At 35.0% G+C, this 14,830-nt stretch overlaps 2 long non-coding RNA genes across 4 annotated transcripts; both read right to left on the reverse strand.

Moving 5' to 3' along the window:
• Positions 1 to 4,792: 4,792 nt before the first annotated feature.
• LOC140037092 (uncharacterized) lies at positions 4,793 to 6,967 on the reverse strand. Of its 2 annotated transcripts, XR_011841051.1 has the most exons (5): positions 6,787 to 6,967; positions 6,646 to 6,678; positions 6,414 to 6,529; positions 5,311 to 5,391; positions 4,793 to 5,207 (listed from the first exon to the last, which is right to left on the reverse strand). It is a non-coding gene; the product is annotated as an uncharacterized lncRNA (long non-coding RNA). The 2 variants fall into 2 exon arrangements; XR_011841052.1 differs by having other exon boundaries at positions 6,414 to 6,678.
• A 4,434-nt stretch (positions 6,968 to 11,401) lies between these two features.
• On the reverse strand, positions 11,402 to 13,576 carry LOC140037093 (uncharacterized). Of its 2 annotated transcripts, XR_011841054.1 has the most exons (5): positions 13,396 to 13,576; positions 13,255 to 13,287; positions 13,023 to 13,138; positions 11,920 to 12,000; positions 11,402 to 11,816 (listed from the first exon to the last, which is right to left on the reverse strand). It is a non-coding gene; the product is annotated as an uncharacterized lncRNA (long non-coding RNA). The 2 variants fall into 2 exon arrangements; XR_011841053.1 differs by having other exon boundaries at positions 13,023 to 13,287.
• Between the last annotated feature and the right edge of the window lie 1,254 nt (positions 13,577 to 14,830).

Consider the following 14,830-nt stretch of genomic DNA (forward strand, 5'->3'; position numbering starts at 1 on the left):
TCGCGATCCTATACAGATTCAAGCAATTTGCGATTCTATATGCGATCCGAATCGATTTTGCATTTCCGGATCGTAGGATCGTACGATCCTACGATCCGGATCGCGATTTTAATAACTATGGCGTCAACCAGGAGGACAGTTCTTTTGTTGATCTACTAGATGAGCGTTATGGGACTCTTCCATACAAGACTTGGACTTTTGACGTTCATAAATTTGATCTCACTGATAAAGTGTTGAGGTACATGGGCAACTCTTTGGAGGATCACGCCATTTTTATTGGCATGAATGATAGTTTCTCGCTCTCTGCAAAGGATTTCCCTGAAGTGAGGCCCAATTCCATTTACTTCACTGATGATTACTATCTCTCACCTGAAAATAAGTCTTGGGGAGGTCACGATGTTGGGATCTATCACTACAAAGACAAGACCTTCGAGGACTGCTATTTCCCGTGTGATTACAAAAACATTAGGAGGATCGAACCCTATCCAATTTGGTTTATTCCTAATCCACTCTAGGCTGCCTCTTCCTCTCCCGCCAATGTCTTCAGTAGGTTTCTTTTGCTATATGGTACTTGCGTGTCTTGTCCGTTAAGTTTTATGCTCAGAAATTTCTTATGTGTGCTAGGTGTAACTGTGAAATTGTTGCCTCCGATAATGGTGGTTTACCTTTTTCAGTTAACAAAACTTCTTATGGAGTCACGTACCTTCTGGTTTTGGTTTTTAACATGGCAGTCAGTAATGTATGTCGTTAAGCATATGCCTTGAACTTTGCTTAATGCTACTTACTTATGGTTTGTACATTGCAGTCATTTAATCGCGGCTGTTTGACAACTCTATACATACATATCAATTAGAAGGAGGAACAAAGATTGAAAATTTTGAAAAGTGATGAAGAAACAAAGATATCAACATGAGGAGGATGTAGATTTTGAAAATATAAGAAGAACAAAGATTGAAAATATTGAAAGGTGATGAAAAAACAAAGATATCAAGATAAGGAGGATGTAGATCAAGATCTTTTCAGATAAAGACCATGCTTGTGTCTTCGTTTTTGTCAAGAGACTAAATATAGCCTTGTTAGCATTAATAATTAGAAGGATTTTTTTTTTATATCAAGAATCGATGATAGAAGTGTTGGAAAAACTTTTTTTAACTTCTACAAAGTTCTGCATTTGGATGATTTTTATTGGATTTGGTTTTGTTAATATGTAATCACGGGTTGGTGGTGGTTGAGATTCTTTTAAGTATAATGTAATACTTTAGTTTTATTTTTCCTGAATAATCAGAAGAATCCAAAGAATGAAATTTCTTTCTTGCTCGTATCTTTTTTTTTCATTTTCTTTTTCTATTTTGGGAGAACAATGGCGATTAGATAAGGGTGTTTATCGCCCGTAATTAATTATTCAGTAAAAAAAATAAAGTCAATTTTTTTTTTCATCAAGGTCACATCTAATTAAGAATTGGCACTCAATCAATTCCTTCACCGTACATCTGAAGAAGTAATCCAAAAAAAAAAAAATAACCAACATCAAAAAATCACAATTTATAGATAATGAAGGAACCCGAAAGGTAAGAATTAGAAGTGACAAAATGGATTCATATCCACCAATCCATCCATATAAACCAACTTTAAATGGATTTGGATGATCCATATAAATTCAATGGTTTTAAATGGATAACCATTTAAATCCAATTAACATAATTGGATTTAAATGGATTATCCATATAATCCATATACATCCATTTAACTTAAAAAACAGTCAACATAGATAGGATTGACTAGGAGCTAATTAGTGCTTACAAATCTTTTTGGATGGATTTTCTTATTTCTGTTTTCATTAGTTGAGTGAATCAGAGCTTAACCGTAACGCTCATGCTGTCTATTAACTGGACACGTGACACTTGTACGTGTAACAAGCATTAGTGGGCCCAGTTACCACTCTTAACCTTTTCTAACAGAAGTTAGACATTCGATTTTTATAAATCTAACTTCCAGAAGAAATCTCAAAAGCCGGCAACTCTTGAGGTCCTCTTGAGGACTTATAAACCCAAACCTAACCCCCCCGGAACCGATGTGGGATGGCGACCCCACAAGGGCCTAGTTACCAAAGAGACCCATTATTTGGGTAAGAGCTGTGTTAAGGTGAAATAGGATGGGATTATACAATGTTGCACCTTCCAATCAGATGATATTTCTTCTTGGGGAGATCCAATCAGGTGACTTAGCGACATGTGATGCAACATACGGCCGTTGATGGGTTTTGGTGGGTCCAGTTAAAATATTTTTTTATTTCTTTTATTTATAAAAAGAATTTTTCTAACGAGTACCCCGCAATATTGGTTAAGAAACGTAAATGACACCTTCTTCTTTTTTTTAATAAGTTGAAGGTTTTGAATTCAAATTCTCATACTTACAATCCCTCTCCCCTTATCACCCAACCCAACTATCCAAAAAAAAGGACACCTAATTTACTAAGTAATATTATGTAACTTGTATATCAATAGTATAATAAGGAGTTTCATGCATTTTTAAGTACTATGTGCACATATGATAAAAATATTTTACTTGTTAAATAACATAAGATTTCTTATTAGAACTCCACTTTTATTCAAGGCATCCCTCTTGAACAGGAGTGTAAAAAATTGGAAACGTAAACTTTTTTCCACTGTAAAGCCGTATTCAATTCACCCAAAAGTTATAAAAATGTAGCGAAATTCCTAATTGTTCATTACTTTACAAAATGATACTTAAAGTAATGATGAAAGGTTTGAACTGACCACAGCAGTTAAATTTTCTTGGAACTAAACTAATTTTATGAAGAACTAAAATAGAGTATAGTACAAGCATTTGTTATTACTAAAAGGTTTTAGGTGATTTAAGGATAGAACTTTGGGGATCTGTATTTTTTGAAAAAAAAAATATTTGGATCTTAAATTTAGGATTTGGGAGAGTAAATGAATAAATGGATGGATGGATCACATTTTTCGTAGAATTTGATTAAACTCATGTAGCAGAGGCATTAAACATGGCGGCAGGGGAAGAAACCTCGTTAATTGCATAAATAGTGCTGGGGTCCAGACCCATTCGGATGAGATCCTCAGCATTTTGGAGGAGCTCTCTGGCAAAAGAGACGCACAACTTAGCACCGACATCAAATTCCTCTTGTTGGGCCCTGCCAGCAAGAACCAAGATCTTAGCATTGCCAATGGTGGCAGCAAAAAACTTGTCGAGATGGTTGATAACCATCTTATCCATACCTTAGGGGAAGGGGATGGGGGATGGCGAGAGAGAGATCGAAACGGATTATGCACAGATCCCAATGAAATATACAAATGTGAAAATAACAAAATATTTACCTTTAAAGTAAAATCCACCATTCCCTTCTTCTTCTTCTTCTTTCTCTTCTTCTTCAACTTCCGAAAAACGCTTCTCCTCTCTTTCTCTAGGCTTTCCCTTCTCCTCCTCTTCTTCTTCTTCCTCTTTGTCTTCCCCTCTAACTCTGTCCGTTGGACCGTCATATTTTTTCCGTCTGTTGCTTGCAGCATATTTCCGATAGTGCTTCCAATCTCTAAAGCCCTTTACCGGGCAGTCACTCATCTTGTGTTCGGACAGTGATTGAGCTGAGCGAAAGCGGCTCCCACATGTGCAACGAATCAAATGCTTCTCTGCAATATTGTGCTTAAGCTTATAATGATCATCCAGTTGCTTGGGAGTTTTAAAAGATTTTCCGCATCCGTCTTCTCTGCAGCGGCATTGTTTAGTTAAAAATCGGAGCTCCTTTCGCTTCAAATAATCAGTTAGCCGTTTGGATTTCCATCGGAATTGGATGGAACGGGGAAGGAGTAAAGCGGGGTGAGGAGTTGGGGAGGACGAAAAGAGGGAGTTTAATGGGGTGATGGTGGTGGATGGTAGTGGTGGAAGGCGGTGAAAGGCGGTAGAGTTAGGAGTCGGGAATGGAAGGTGCACGGCAAAAATTCTTCTCAACAAGCTGCGTGACATGGTGTCTTTCCAGAATGATACAGGAATGGATTTGATTTCACTCGCTCTTTTATTCTGGATTTGATTTCCAAAATGAACATGATTTCGGTCGCAGTGTGGGTGCATGAAGCCATCCGTTTCCACTAAATGTACTGTCAGTAAGATTTGTGCGTGGGATGGATGATAAGGAGAAGTAGCCTCCTCCTTCCTTTTCACTTGTACTTTGAACCAAACGAAAGTTATTATGGACTATTACTTAATGATGCAGGTCCAGAACATTTCGTTTCGTCCTCCTCAAGCTATATCTCTCTCCCTATTCTTCCCAATTCAGTCCCTATATCTCTCTCCCAATTCAGCAGCGCTACCTTTTCAATGATTCATCAAACAAGTAATAATACCATACGAAGTAGCATGAGTTTGTATGCTTCTAACATATTGATGAATCTGAGACTTGATAAAAGAAGAGAATATGAAACAACATGAATGTTGCATTTGTTTTTTGACCAACAAAATATATTTCTTTTATTTTTTCTTGTAAAACTAAGAGATTAATGCATGCTTTCATGTTCTTACATTACTCCAAAATTTGAATAGGAGCGTTGAACCATCAATGTTTGAGGGAGAGGCTTTAGCTTTGAATGCTATGTATGAAACTAGAGCAGTCCGTGTGCCTAAACCATTTAAGGTGAGGTTATAAATCGTATTTTAATGGCTTCTTCTCAATTACTTACTATCTGCCCTTTACTTCAGTGCTAGGTTATTTGACATGACAAACTTGATAAAATTTCCTAGCATATGTTTTCTAATGGTGATGTGGTTCTTGAAAAATCTGATATGTTATAAACCATAAAGATTTTCAAGTACACAGGATTACTGGATCTTAAACCTTTTGTACAAGGTCTAACTTCTTGAGACTGCCACAAACAAGGGTTAACTTCCAATTGAAACTTAGAAAAATTGAATGTTCTGAAATGCCATTTCTTGAAATTAAACGCCATCATTCACCAAACTTTTTTCCAAGAAAGCTGAAATTATTCACATTAAAACAAGTAAACACCAAAAATTGCAAACTAAGGAGATTATGTTCAGATTTACAATCAAAACGCATTAAACTACCTTCGAAGAAACTTAAATCATCCTAAAATTTTTTAGCAAAGACGAACAAAAAAATTTGTACCCTCTCAAGAATAAAATTCCTTAATGGTCTTGGCTGAAATCTGGTTCATTCACTACAAAACCATCACAAGATTTGTATTAAAAAAAGGCCACAACAACACATAATCATAGCAAATAAGTGACATAAAACTTAGGCGTGAAGAAGGAAAAATGTACCTGAATATTTTCGTCTCCTAACAAGCAAGTGTTTCGTAGATGACTTTGGATTAATGAAGGATTGCATGCCCACATTAATGCCTATACAAATGCAAATACAGCACAATTATATTTCATGTCTTCACACAAAAATAAAAGTAAGCTATACATTACCTAACCAGGAGGAATGATCTGAAACCAATTACTATCCATTAACTCCTTATTGCATCCATGCGGTGAATATGATTGCAATAGGCCATAGGATGATCCTATCAGGTTCGAATTTACATTCTCAATTGAAATACATTGTTTGGCTGGTTTTTCAAACCAGGGAAATTTCAAAGTTCACAAATATAGTTCAAGATTGTTTTTTGTCATTGATCAGTGATATGTAGGTACAATTAGATTCAGGTAGGCTCCGACCAATTCATGATTCATCAGGCGCCCAAAGCAAGGGTGATTTTACTGCTACTTTTAAAGAAACAATAATGCTTTCCAGTGTTAGAATATATATCACGTCGAATCCTTTTGTATTAAATCTTATCGATCTCAACGATGTATTTTGAGCAAATAGATGTATCAAAGCTAATTCTTTGCATGGCGGTGGGAATTGCTAGAATCAAATTCATGTATTCAAACATTAAAAAAAACAAAGGATTCTAATAGTATCACGAACACAACGATAACTTTGAGACCAACGTACTAAAATCTTTACTTTGCATTGCTTAGAATCTTTAAAAATTTGCATCATAAGTGTCTATGAATCCGGTGTTGGAAGTATCTAAAACATAGGAATGAGGAGATATAATAAAAATTAATTTAAAAAATTGATAACTGAAATTCATCAACTGTGGTATTAATCAAGTTGTTTGGTGCTTTCTAACCCCGTACAGACATCAATCATATCATGCAAATTTTTTTTTGACATTTCACCAAACAACTTATATGCATTCCTAAATTAACCACTTTTCACATAAATGCCGACATACTACTATGTTTCACATACAGGGTCTAAGTCATTTCCCACATATTTTTCAACAAAATATTGACAGTCAAATCAAATGAAAGATAAATAAATTAAAGCAATATAATTAGGCGATTTTCAAGAAACATGATGGTCTAACCTCTTGGCTGCTATTTTTCATCTACTCTCTTGCAGGATACCACCACCGCAGCCTTAATAAAATCTCAACCAATTTGTTGGGTCTGCATATGCTAGCATCCAAAATCGATCAATCACCTAGGAGAGAGGGAAAGTGTGGACTAAACAGGAAAATTTTGCCAGAAGATGTATAAAACTTAAATAAGAAGGAACAGAAGATGCACAAAATACGAAGGGTACAATTTTCAATTCACCAGCAAAATCCTCTCCTTCATTGTCATCTAAAACTACGATAAAATCAAAACAAAAACAAAATGGAACAATGAATATGGAGAAGAATACTCAATTTTTCAGTGGAATAACAAAAAAACAAATTATTTTGTTTGCAACTATACCTTGCTGGAAGGGCCTTTAAACGGCATCCAGTGGGAGTCAGAATCTTCGTTCTCGAATCCGTCTGGCAATTCTCGATCAGAATTGTCGTAATCTTGCCAGGAAAAAATTTCTATTCCATCATATCGTGAGGTGAGAAGAAAATAAAAAGAAGGCAAGCAACTTTAGAGAGATGTGATAACCCAAAACCGTTTTCAGAAACCGGTGATTTTTTTACTTAAATATGTAAATTTTTTACTTTTAGTATTAGTAAGTTTAATTTAAAGAAAAGTAAATTTTGTCAAATAATAAGTAAATTAAATTACTCAAAGTGTAAATTTCTATTTCTGACTAAAACTTATCTTTCAGGCATATACTTACTAGTTTTAATTAAAAACTTACTAAAGTTAATATTAATTATTTTAATATAATATTTAAAAAGTCGCTAAAAGATTTGATCTGTCACTAAAGGTAATAGAAACCTATAATAGTAGGTTTCCCTAATATCGTTACCATAACTATAGGCACTGTAGCATTGTCCTAAAAATTGTAAAATTTGGCCAACATATAAAGCTATTAAATCAACTTTTTCCATTATTATCCCTCAATTAGTATTCAACATTTTGTTAATTGGTTTTGAAATTTTGAAAAGGGTATAACTACCAAGATATAAAGATGATTTGTTTTGAGAGACTATTTGGACTTAAACATTGTGTCTAAAACAGAATTCATAGAAGCTTAGAACAGTGGAGGAGGAAAGTACATTGAACAACAAATCATTCACACACTATTACAAATTGGAAACCACCATGTAGAGGCGTAGTAAAGATCAATAGAGATGCTACCTTCTTAAAATGAATGGACATAAGTGGATTGGGAGTGGTGGCAAGAGACTGGAAACGAAAAAATAACGAAAACGTGGGCAAAATCTGAAGTAAAGTCCAATGAGCCACTAGTGGAGGAAGTAGCAACTTTTAGAATGGGGATGATGATGGCTCGAGAAGCACATTGGAAGGCAGTGGAGATTCAATCAGATTGCAAAGTTTTAGTGGACATGATCATGGAGGAAAATGTCAAGGAATCCAAGATAGCTATTATTCTGGATGACATTGATAGAATGAAAGGCTTGTTTGATCAATGTACTTTTTCTTTTGTTAATAGAATAGGAAACAGGTGTGCACATAAGTTAGCAAAATTTGCGATCAGAGTTTAGAAATGTTGATTGGGAAGGAAACTTTTTCATGTGACTCCATGAAAGTGCACAAAATAATCACTCAGGTAGTTACCCTTTTGTAACTGAACTTGTGGGATCAAGCTAGGAATGATGATAGCAAAATACATGAAACACATATAGAAAACATTGCCATGAAGGGTTAAGAGAGATTCTTCCTCCTTTGCTTATATAGGATATGCTTTGTACTAGAAATGGCAAAATGGATTCATATTCACCAATCCAACCATATAAACCAACTTTAAATGGATTTGGATGATCCATATAAATTCAATGGTTTTAAATAGATAACCATTTAAATCCAATTATGTTGATGGATTTAAATGGATTATCCATGTAATCCATATACATCCAATTAACTTAAAAAACAGTCAACATAGATAGGATTGACTAGGAGCTAATTAGTGCTTACAAATCTTTTTGGGTGGATTTTCTTATTTCTGTTTTCATTAGTTGAGTGAATCAGAGCTTAACCGTATCGCTCATGCTGTCTATTAACTGGACACGTGACACTTGTACGTGTAACAAGCATTAGTGGGCCCAGTTACCACTCTTAACCTTTTCTAACCGAAGTTAGAAATTCGATTTTTATAAATCTAACTTCCAGAAGAAATCTCAAAAGCCGGCAACTCTTGAGATTCTCTTGGGGACTTATAAACCCAAACCTAACCCCCCCAGAACCGATGTGGGATGGCAACCCCACAAGGGCCTAGTTACCAAAGAGACCCATTATTTGGGTAAGAGCTGTGTTAAGGTGAAATAGGATGGGATTATACAATGTTGCACCTTCCAATCAGATGATATTTCTTCTTGGGGAGATCCAATCAGGTGACTTAGCGACATGTGATGCAACGTACGGCCGTTGATGGGTTTTGGTGGGTCCAGTTAAAATATTTTTTTTATTTCTTTTATTTATAAAAAGAATTTTTCTAACGAGTACCCCGCAATATTGGTTAAGAAACGTAAATGACACCTTCTTCTTTTTTTTTAATAATTTGAAGGTTTTGAATTCAAATTCTCATACTTACAATCCCTCTCCCCTTATCACCCAACCCAACTATCCAAAAAAAAAGGACACCTAATTTACTAAGTAATATAATGTAGCTTGTATATCAATAGTATAATAAGGAATTTCATGCATTTTTAAGTACTATGTGCACATATGATGAAAATATTTTACTTGTTAAATAACATAAGATTTCTTATTAGAACTCCACTTTTATTCAAGGCATCCCTCTTGAACAGGAGTGTAAAAAATTGGAAACGTAAACTTTTTTTCACTGTAAAACCGTATTCAATTCACCCAAAAGTTATAAAAATGTAGCGAAATTCTTAATTGTTCATTACTTTACAAAATGATACTTAAAGTAATGATGAAAGGTTTAAACTGACCACAGCAGTTAAATTTTCTTGGAACTAAACTAATTTTATGAAGAACTAAAATAGAGTATAGTACAAGCATTTGTTATTACTAAAAGGTTTTAGGTGATTTAAGGATAGAACTTTGGGGATCTGTATTTTTTGAAAAAAAAAATATTTGGATCTTAAATTTAGGATTTGGGAGAGTAAATGAATAAATGGATGGATGGATCACATTTTTCGTAGAATTTGATTAAACTCATGTAGCAGAGGCATTAAACATGGCGACAGGGGAAGAAACCTCGTTAATTGCATAAATAGTGCTGGGGTCCAGACCCATTCGGATGAGATCCTCAGCATTTTGGAGGAGCTCTCTGGCAAAAGAGACGCACAACTTAGCACCGACATCAAATTCCTCTTGTTGGGCCCTGCCAGCAAGAACCAAGATCTTAGCATTGCCAATGGTGGCAGCAAAAAGCTTGTCGAGATGGTTGATAACCATCTTATCCATACCTTAGGGGAAGGGGATGGGGGATGGCGAGAGAGAGATCGAAACGGATTATGCACAGATCCCAATGAAATATACAAATGTGAAAATAACAAAATATTTACCTTTAAAGTAAAATCCACCATTCCCTTCTTCTTCTTCTTCTTTCTCTTCTTCTTCAACTTCCGAAAAACGCTTCTCCTCTCTTTCTCTAGGCTCTCCCTTCTCCTCCTCTTCTTCTTCTTCCTCTTTGTCTTCCCCTCTAACTCTGTCCGTTGGACCGTCATATTTTTTCCGTCTGTTGCTTGCAGCATATTTCCGATAGTGCTTCCAATCTCTAAAGCCCTTTACCGGGCAGTCACTCATCTTGTGTTCGGACAGTGATTGAGCTGAGCGAAAGCGGCTCCCACATGTGCAACGAATCAAATGCTTCTCTGCAATATTGTGCTTAAGCTTATAATGATCATCCAGTTGCTTGGGAGTTTTAAAAGATTTCCCGCATCCGTCTTCTCTGCAGCGGCATTGTTTAGTTAAAAATCGGAGCTCCTTTCGCTTCAAATAATCAGTTAGCCGTTTGGATTTCCATCGGAATTGGATGGAACGGGGAAGGAGTAAAGCGGGGTGAGGAGTTGGGGAGGACGAAAAGAGGGAGTTTAATGGGGTGATGGTGGTGGATGGTAGTGGTGGAAGGCGGTGAAAGGCGGTAGAGTTAGGAGTCGGGAATGGAAGGTGCACGGCAAAAATTCTTCTCAACAAGCTGCGTGACATGGTGTCTTTCCAGAATGATACAGGAATGGATTTGATTTCACTCGCTCTTTTATTCTGGATTTGATTTCCAAAATGAACATGATTTCGGTCGCAGTGTGGGTGCATGAAGCCATCCGTTTCCACTAAATGTACTGTCAGTAAGATTTGTGCGTGGGATGGATGATAAGGAGAAGTAGCCTCCTCCTTCCTTTTCACTTGTACTTTGAACCAAACGAAAGTTATTATGGACTATTACTTAATGATGCAGGTCCAGAACATTTCGTTTCGTCCTCCTCAAGCTATATCTCTCTCCCTATTCTTCCCAATTCAGTCCCTATATCTCTCTCCCAATTCAGCAGCGCTACCTTTTCAATGATTCATCAAACAAGTAATAATACCATACGAAGTAGCATGAGTTTGTATGCTTCTAACATATTGATGAATCTGAGACTTGATAAAAGAAGAGAATATGAAACAACATGAATGTTGCATTTGTTTTTTGACCAACAAAATATATTTCTTTTATTTTTTCTTGTAAAACTAAGAGATTAATGCATGCTTTCATGTTCTTACATTACTCCAAAATTTGAATAGGAGCGTTGAACCATCAATGTTTGAGGGAGAGGCTTTAGCTTTGAATGCTATGTATGAAACTAGAGCAGTCCGTGTGCCTAAACCATTTAAGGTGAGGTTATAAATCGTATTTTAATGGCTTCTTCTCAATTACTTACTATCTGCCCTTTACTTCAGTGCTAGGTTATTTGACATGACAAACTTGATAAAATTTCCTAGCATATGTTTTCTAATGGTGATGTGGTTCTTGAAAAATCTGATATGTTATAAACCATAAAGATTTTCAAGTACACAGGATTACTGGATCTTAAACCTTTTGTACAAGGTCTAACTTCTTGAGACTGCCACAAACAAGGGTTAACTTCCAATTGAAACTTAGAAAAATTGAATGTTCTGAAATGCCATTTCTTGAAATTAAACGCCATCATTCACCAAACTTTTTTCCAAGAAATCTGAAATTATTCACATTAAAACAAGTAAACACCAAAAATTGCAAACTAAGGAGATTATGTTCAGATTTACAATCAAAACGCATTAAACTACCTTCGAAGAAACTTAAATCATCCTAAAATTTTTTAGCAAAGACGAACAAAAAAATTTGTACCCTCTCAAGAATAAAATTCCTTAATGGTCTTGGCTGAAATCTGGTTCATTCACTACAAAACCATCACAAGATTTGTATTAAAAAAAGGCCACAACAACACATAATCATAGCAAATAAGTGACATAAAACTTAGGCGTGAAGAAGGAAAAATGTACCTGAATATTTTCGTCTCCTAACAAGCAAGTGTTTCGTAGATGACTTTGGATTAATGAAGGATTGCATGCCCACATTAATGCCTATACAAATGCAAATACAGCACAATTATATTTCATGTCTTCACACAAAAATAAAAGTAAGCTATACATTACCTAACCAGGAGGAATGATCTGAAACCAATTACTATCCATTAACTCCTTATTGCATCCATGCGGTGAATCTGATTGCAATAGGCCATAGGATGATCCTATCAGGTTCGAATTTACATTCTCAATTGAAATACATTGTTTGGCTGGTTTTTCAAACCAGGGAAATTTCAAAGTTCACAAATATAGTTCAAGATTGTTTTTTGTCATTGATCAGTGATATGTAGGTACAATTAGATTCAGGTAGGCTCCGACCAATTCATGATTCATCAGGCGCCCAAAGCAAGGGTGATTTTACTGCTACTTTTAAAGAAACAATAATGCTTTCCAGTGTTAGAATATATATCACGTCGAATCCTTTTGTATTAAATCTTATCGATCTCAACGATGTATTTTGAGCAAATAGATGTATCAAAGCTAATTCTTTGCATGGCGGTGGGAATTGCTAGAATCAAATTCATGTATTCAAACATTAAAAAAAACAAAGGATTCTAATAGTATCACGAACACAACGATAACTTTGAGACCAACGTACTAAAATCTTTACTTTGCATTGCTTAGAATCTTTAAAAATTTGCATCATAAGTGTCTATGAATCCGGTGTTGGAAGTATCTAAAACATAGGAATGAGGAGATATAATAAAAATTAATTTAAAAAATTGATAACTGAAATTCATCAACTGTGGTATTAATCAAGTTGTTTGGTGCTTTCTAACCCCGTACAGACATCAATCATATCATGCAAATTTTTTTTTGACATTTCACCAAACAACTTATATGCATTCCTAAATTAACCACTTTTCACATAAATGCCGACATACTACTATGTTTCACATACAGGGTCTAAGTCATTTCCCACATATTTTTCAACAAAATATTGACAGTCAAATCAAATGAAAGATAAATAAATTAAAGCAATATAATTAGGCGATTTTCAAGAAACATGATGGTCTAACCTCTTGGCTGCTATTTTTCATCTACTCTCTTGCAGGATACCACCACCGCAGCCTTAATAAAATCTCAACCAATTTGTTGGGTCTGCATATGCTAGCATCCAAAATCGATCAATCACCTAGGAGAGAGGGAAAGTGTGGACTAAACAGGAAAATTTTGCCAGAAGATGTATAAAACTTAAATAAGAAGGAACAGAAGATGCACAAAATACGAAGGGTACAATTTTCAATTCACCAGCAAAATCCTCTCCTTCATTGTCATCTAAAACTACGATAAAATCAAAACAAAAACAAAATGGAACAATGAATATGGAGAAGAATACTCAATTTTTCAGTGGAATAACAAAAAAACAAATTATTTTGTTTGCAACTATACCTTGCTGGAAGGGCCTTTAAACGGCATCCAGTGGGAGTCAGAATCTTCGTTCTCGAATCCGTCTGGCAATTCTCGATCAGAATTGTCGTAATCTTGCCAGGAAAAAATTTCTATTCCATCATATCGTGAGGTGAGAAGAAAATAAAAAGAAGGCAAGCAACTTTAGAGAGATGTGATAACCCAAAACCGTTTTCAGAAACCGGTGATTTTTTTACTTAAATATGTAAATTTTTTACTTTTAGTATTAGTAAGTTTAATTTAAAGAAAAGTAAATTTTGTCAAATAATAAGTAAATTAAATTACTCAAAGTGTAAATTTCTATTTCTGACTAAAACTTATCTTTCAGGCATATACTTACTAGTTTTAATTAAAAACTTACTAAAGTTAATATTAATTATTTTAATATAATATTTAAAAAGTCGCTAAAAGATTTGATCTGTCACTAAAGGTAATAGAAACCTATAATAGTAGGTTTCCCTAATATCGTTACCATAACTATAGGCACTGTAGCATTGTCCTAAAAATTGTAAAATTTGGCCAACATATAAAGCTATTAAATCAACTTTTTCCATTATTATCCCTCAATTAGTATTCAACATTTTGTTAATTGGTTTTGAAATTTTGAAAAGGGTATAACTACCAAGATATAAAGATGATTTGTTTTGAGAGACTATTTGGACTTAAACATTGTGTCTAAAACAGAATTCATAGAAGCTTAGAACAGTGGAGGAGGAAAGTACATTGAACAACAAATCATTCACACACTATTACAAATTGGAAACCACCATGTAGAGGCGTAGTAAAGATCAATAGAGATGCTACCTTCTTAAAATGAATGGACATAAGTGGATTGGGAGTGGTGGCAAGAGACTGGAAACGAAAAAATAACGAAAACGTGGGCAAAATCTGAAGTAAAGTCCAATGAGCCACTAGTGGAGGAAGTAGCAACTTTTAGAATGGGGATGATGATGGCTCGAGAAGCACATTGGAAGGCAGTGGAGATTCAATCAGATTGCAAAGTTTTAGTGGACATGATCATGGAGGAAAATGTCAAGGAATCCAAGATAGCTATTATTCTGGATGACATTGATAGAATGAAAGGCTTGTTTGATCAATGTACTTTTTCTTTTGTTAACAGAATAGGAAACAGGTGTGCACATAAGTTAGCAAAATTTGCGATCAGAGTTTAGAAATGTTGATTGGGAAGGAAACTTTTTCATGTGACTCCATGAAAGTGCACAAAATAATCACTCAGGTAGTTACCCTTTTGTAACTGAACTTGTGGGATCAAGCTAGGAATGATGATAGCAAAATACATGAAACACATATAGAAAACATTGCCATGAAGGGTTAAGAGAGATTCTTCCTCCTTTGCTTATATAGGATATGCTTTGTACTAGAAATGGCAAAATGGATTCATATTCACCAATCCAAC

Source organism: Coffea arabica, chromosome 2e (assembly GCF_036785885.1).
Source record: "Coffea arabica cultivar ET-39 chromosome 2e, Coffea Arabica ET-39 HiFi, whole genome shotgun sequence".
Classification (NCBI taxonomy): domain Eukaryota; kingdom Viridiplantae; phylum Streptophyta; class Magnoliopsida; order Gentianales; family Rubiaceae; genus Coffea; species Coffea arabica.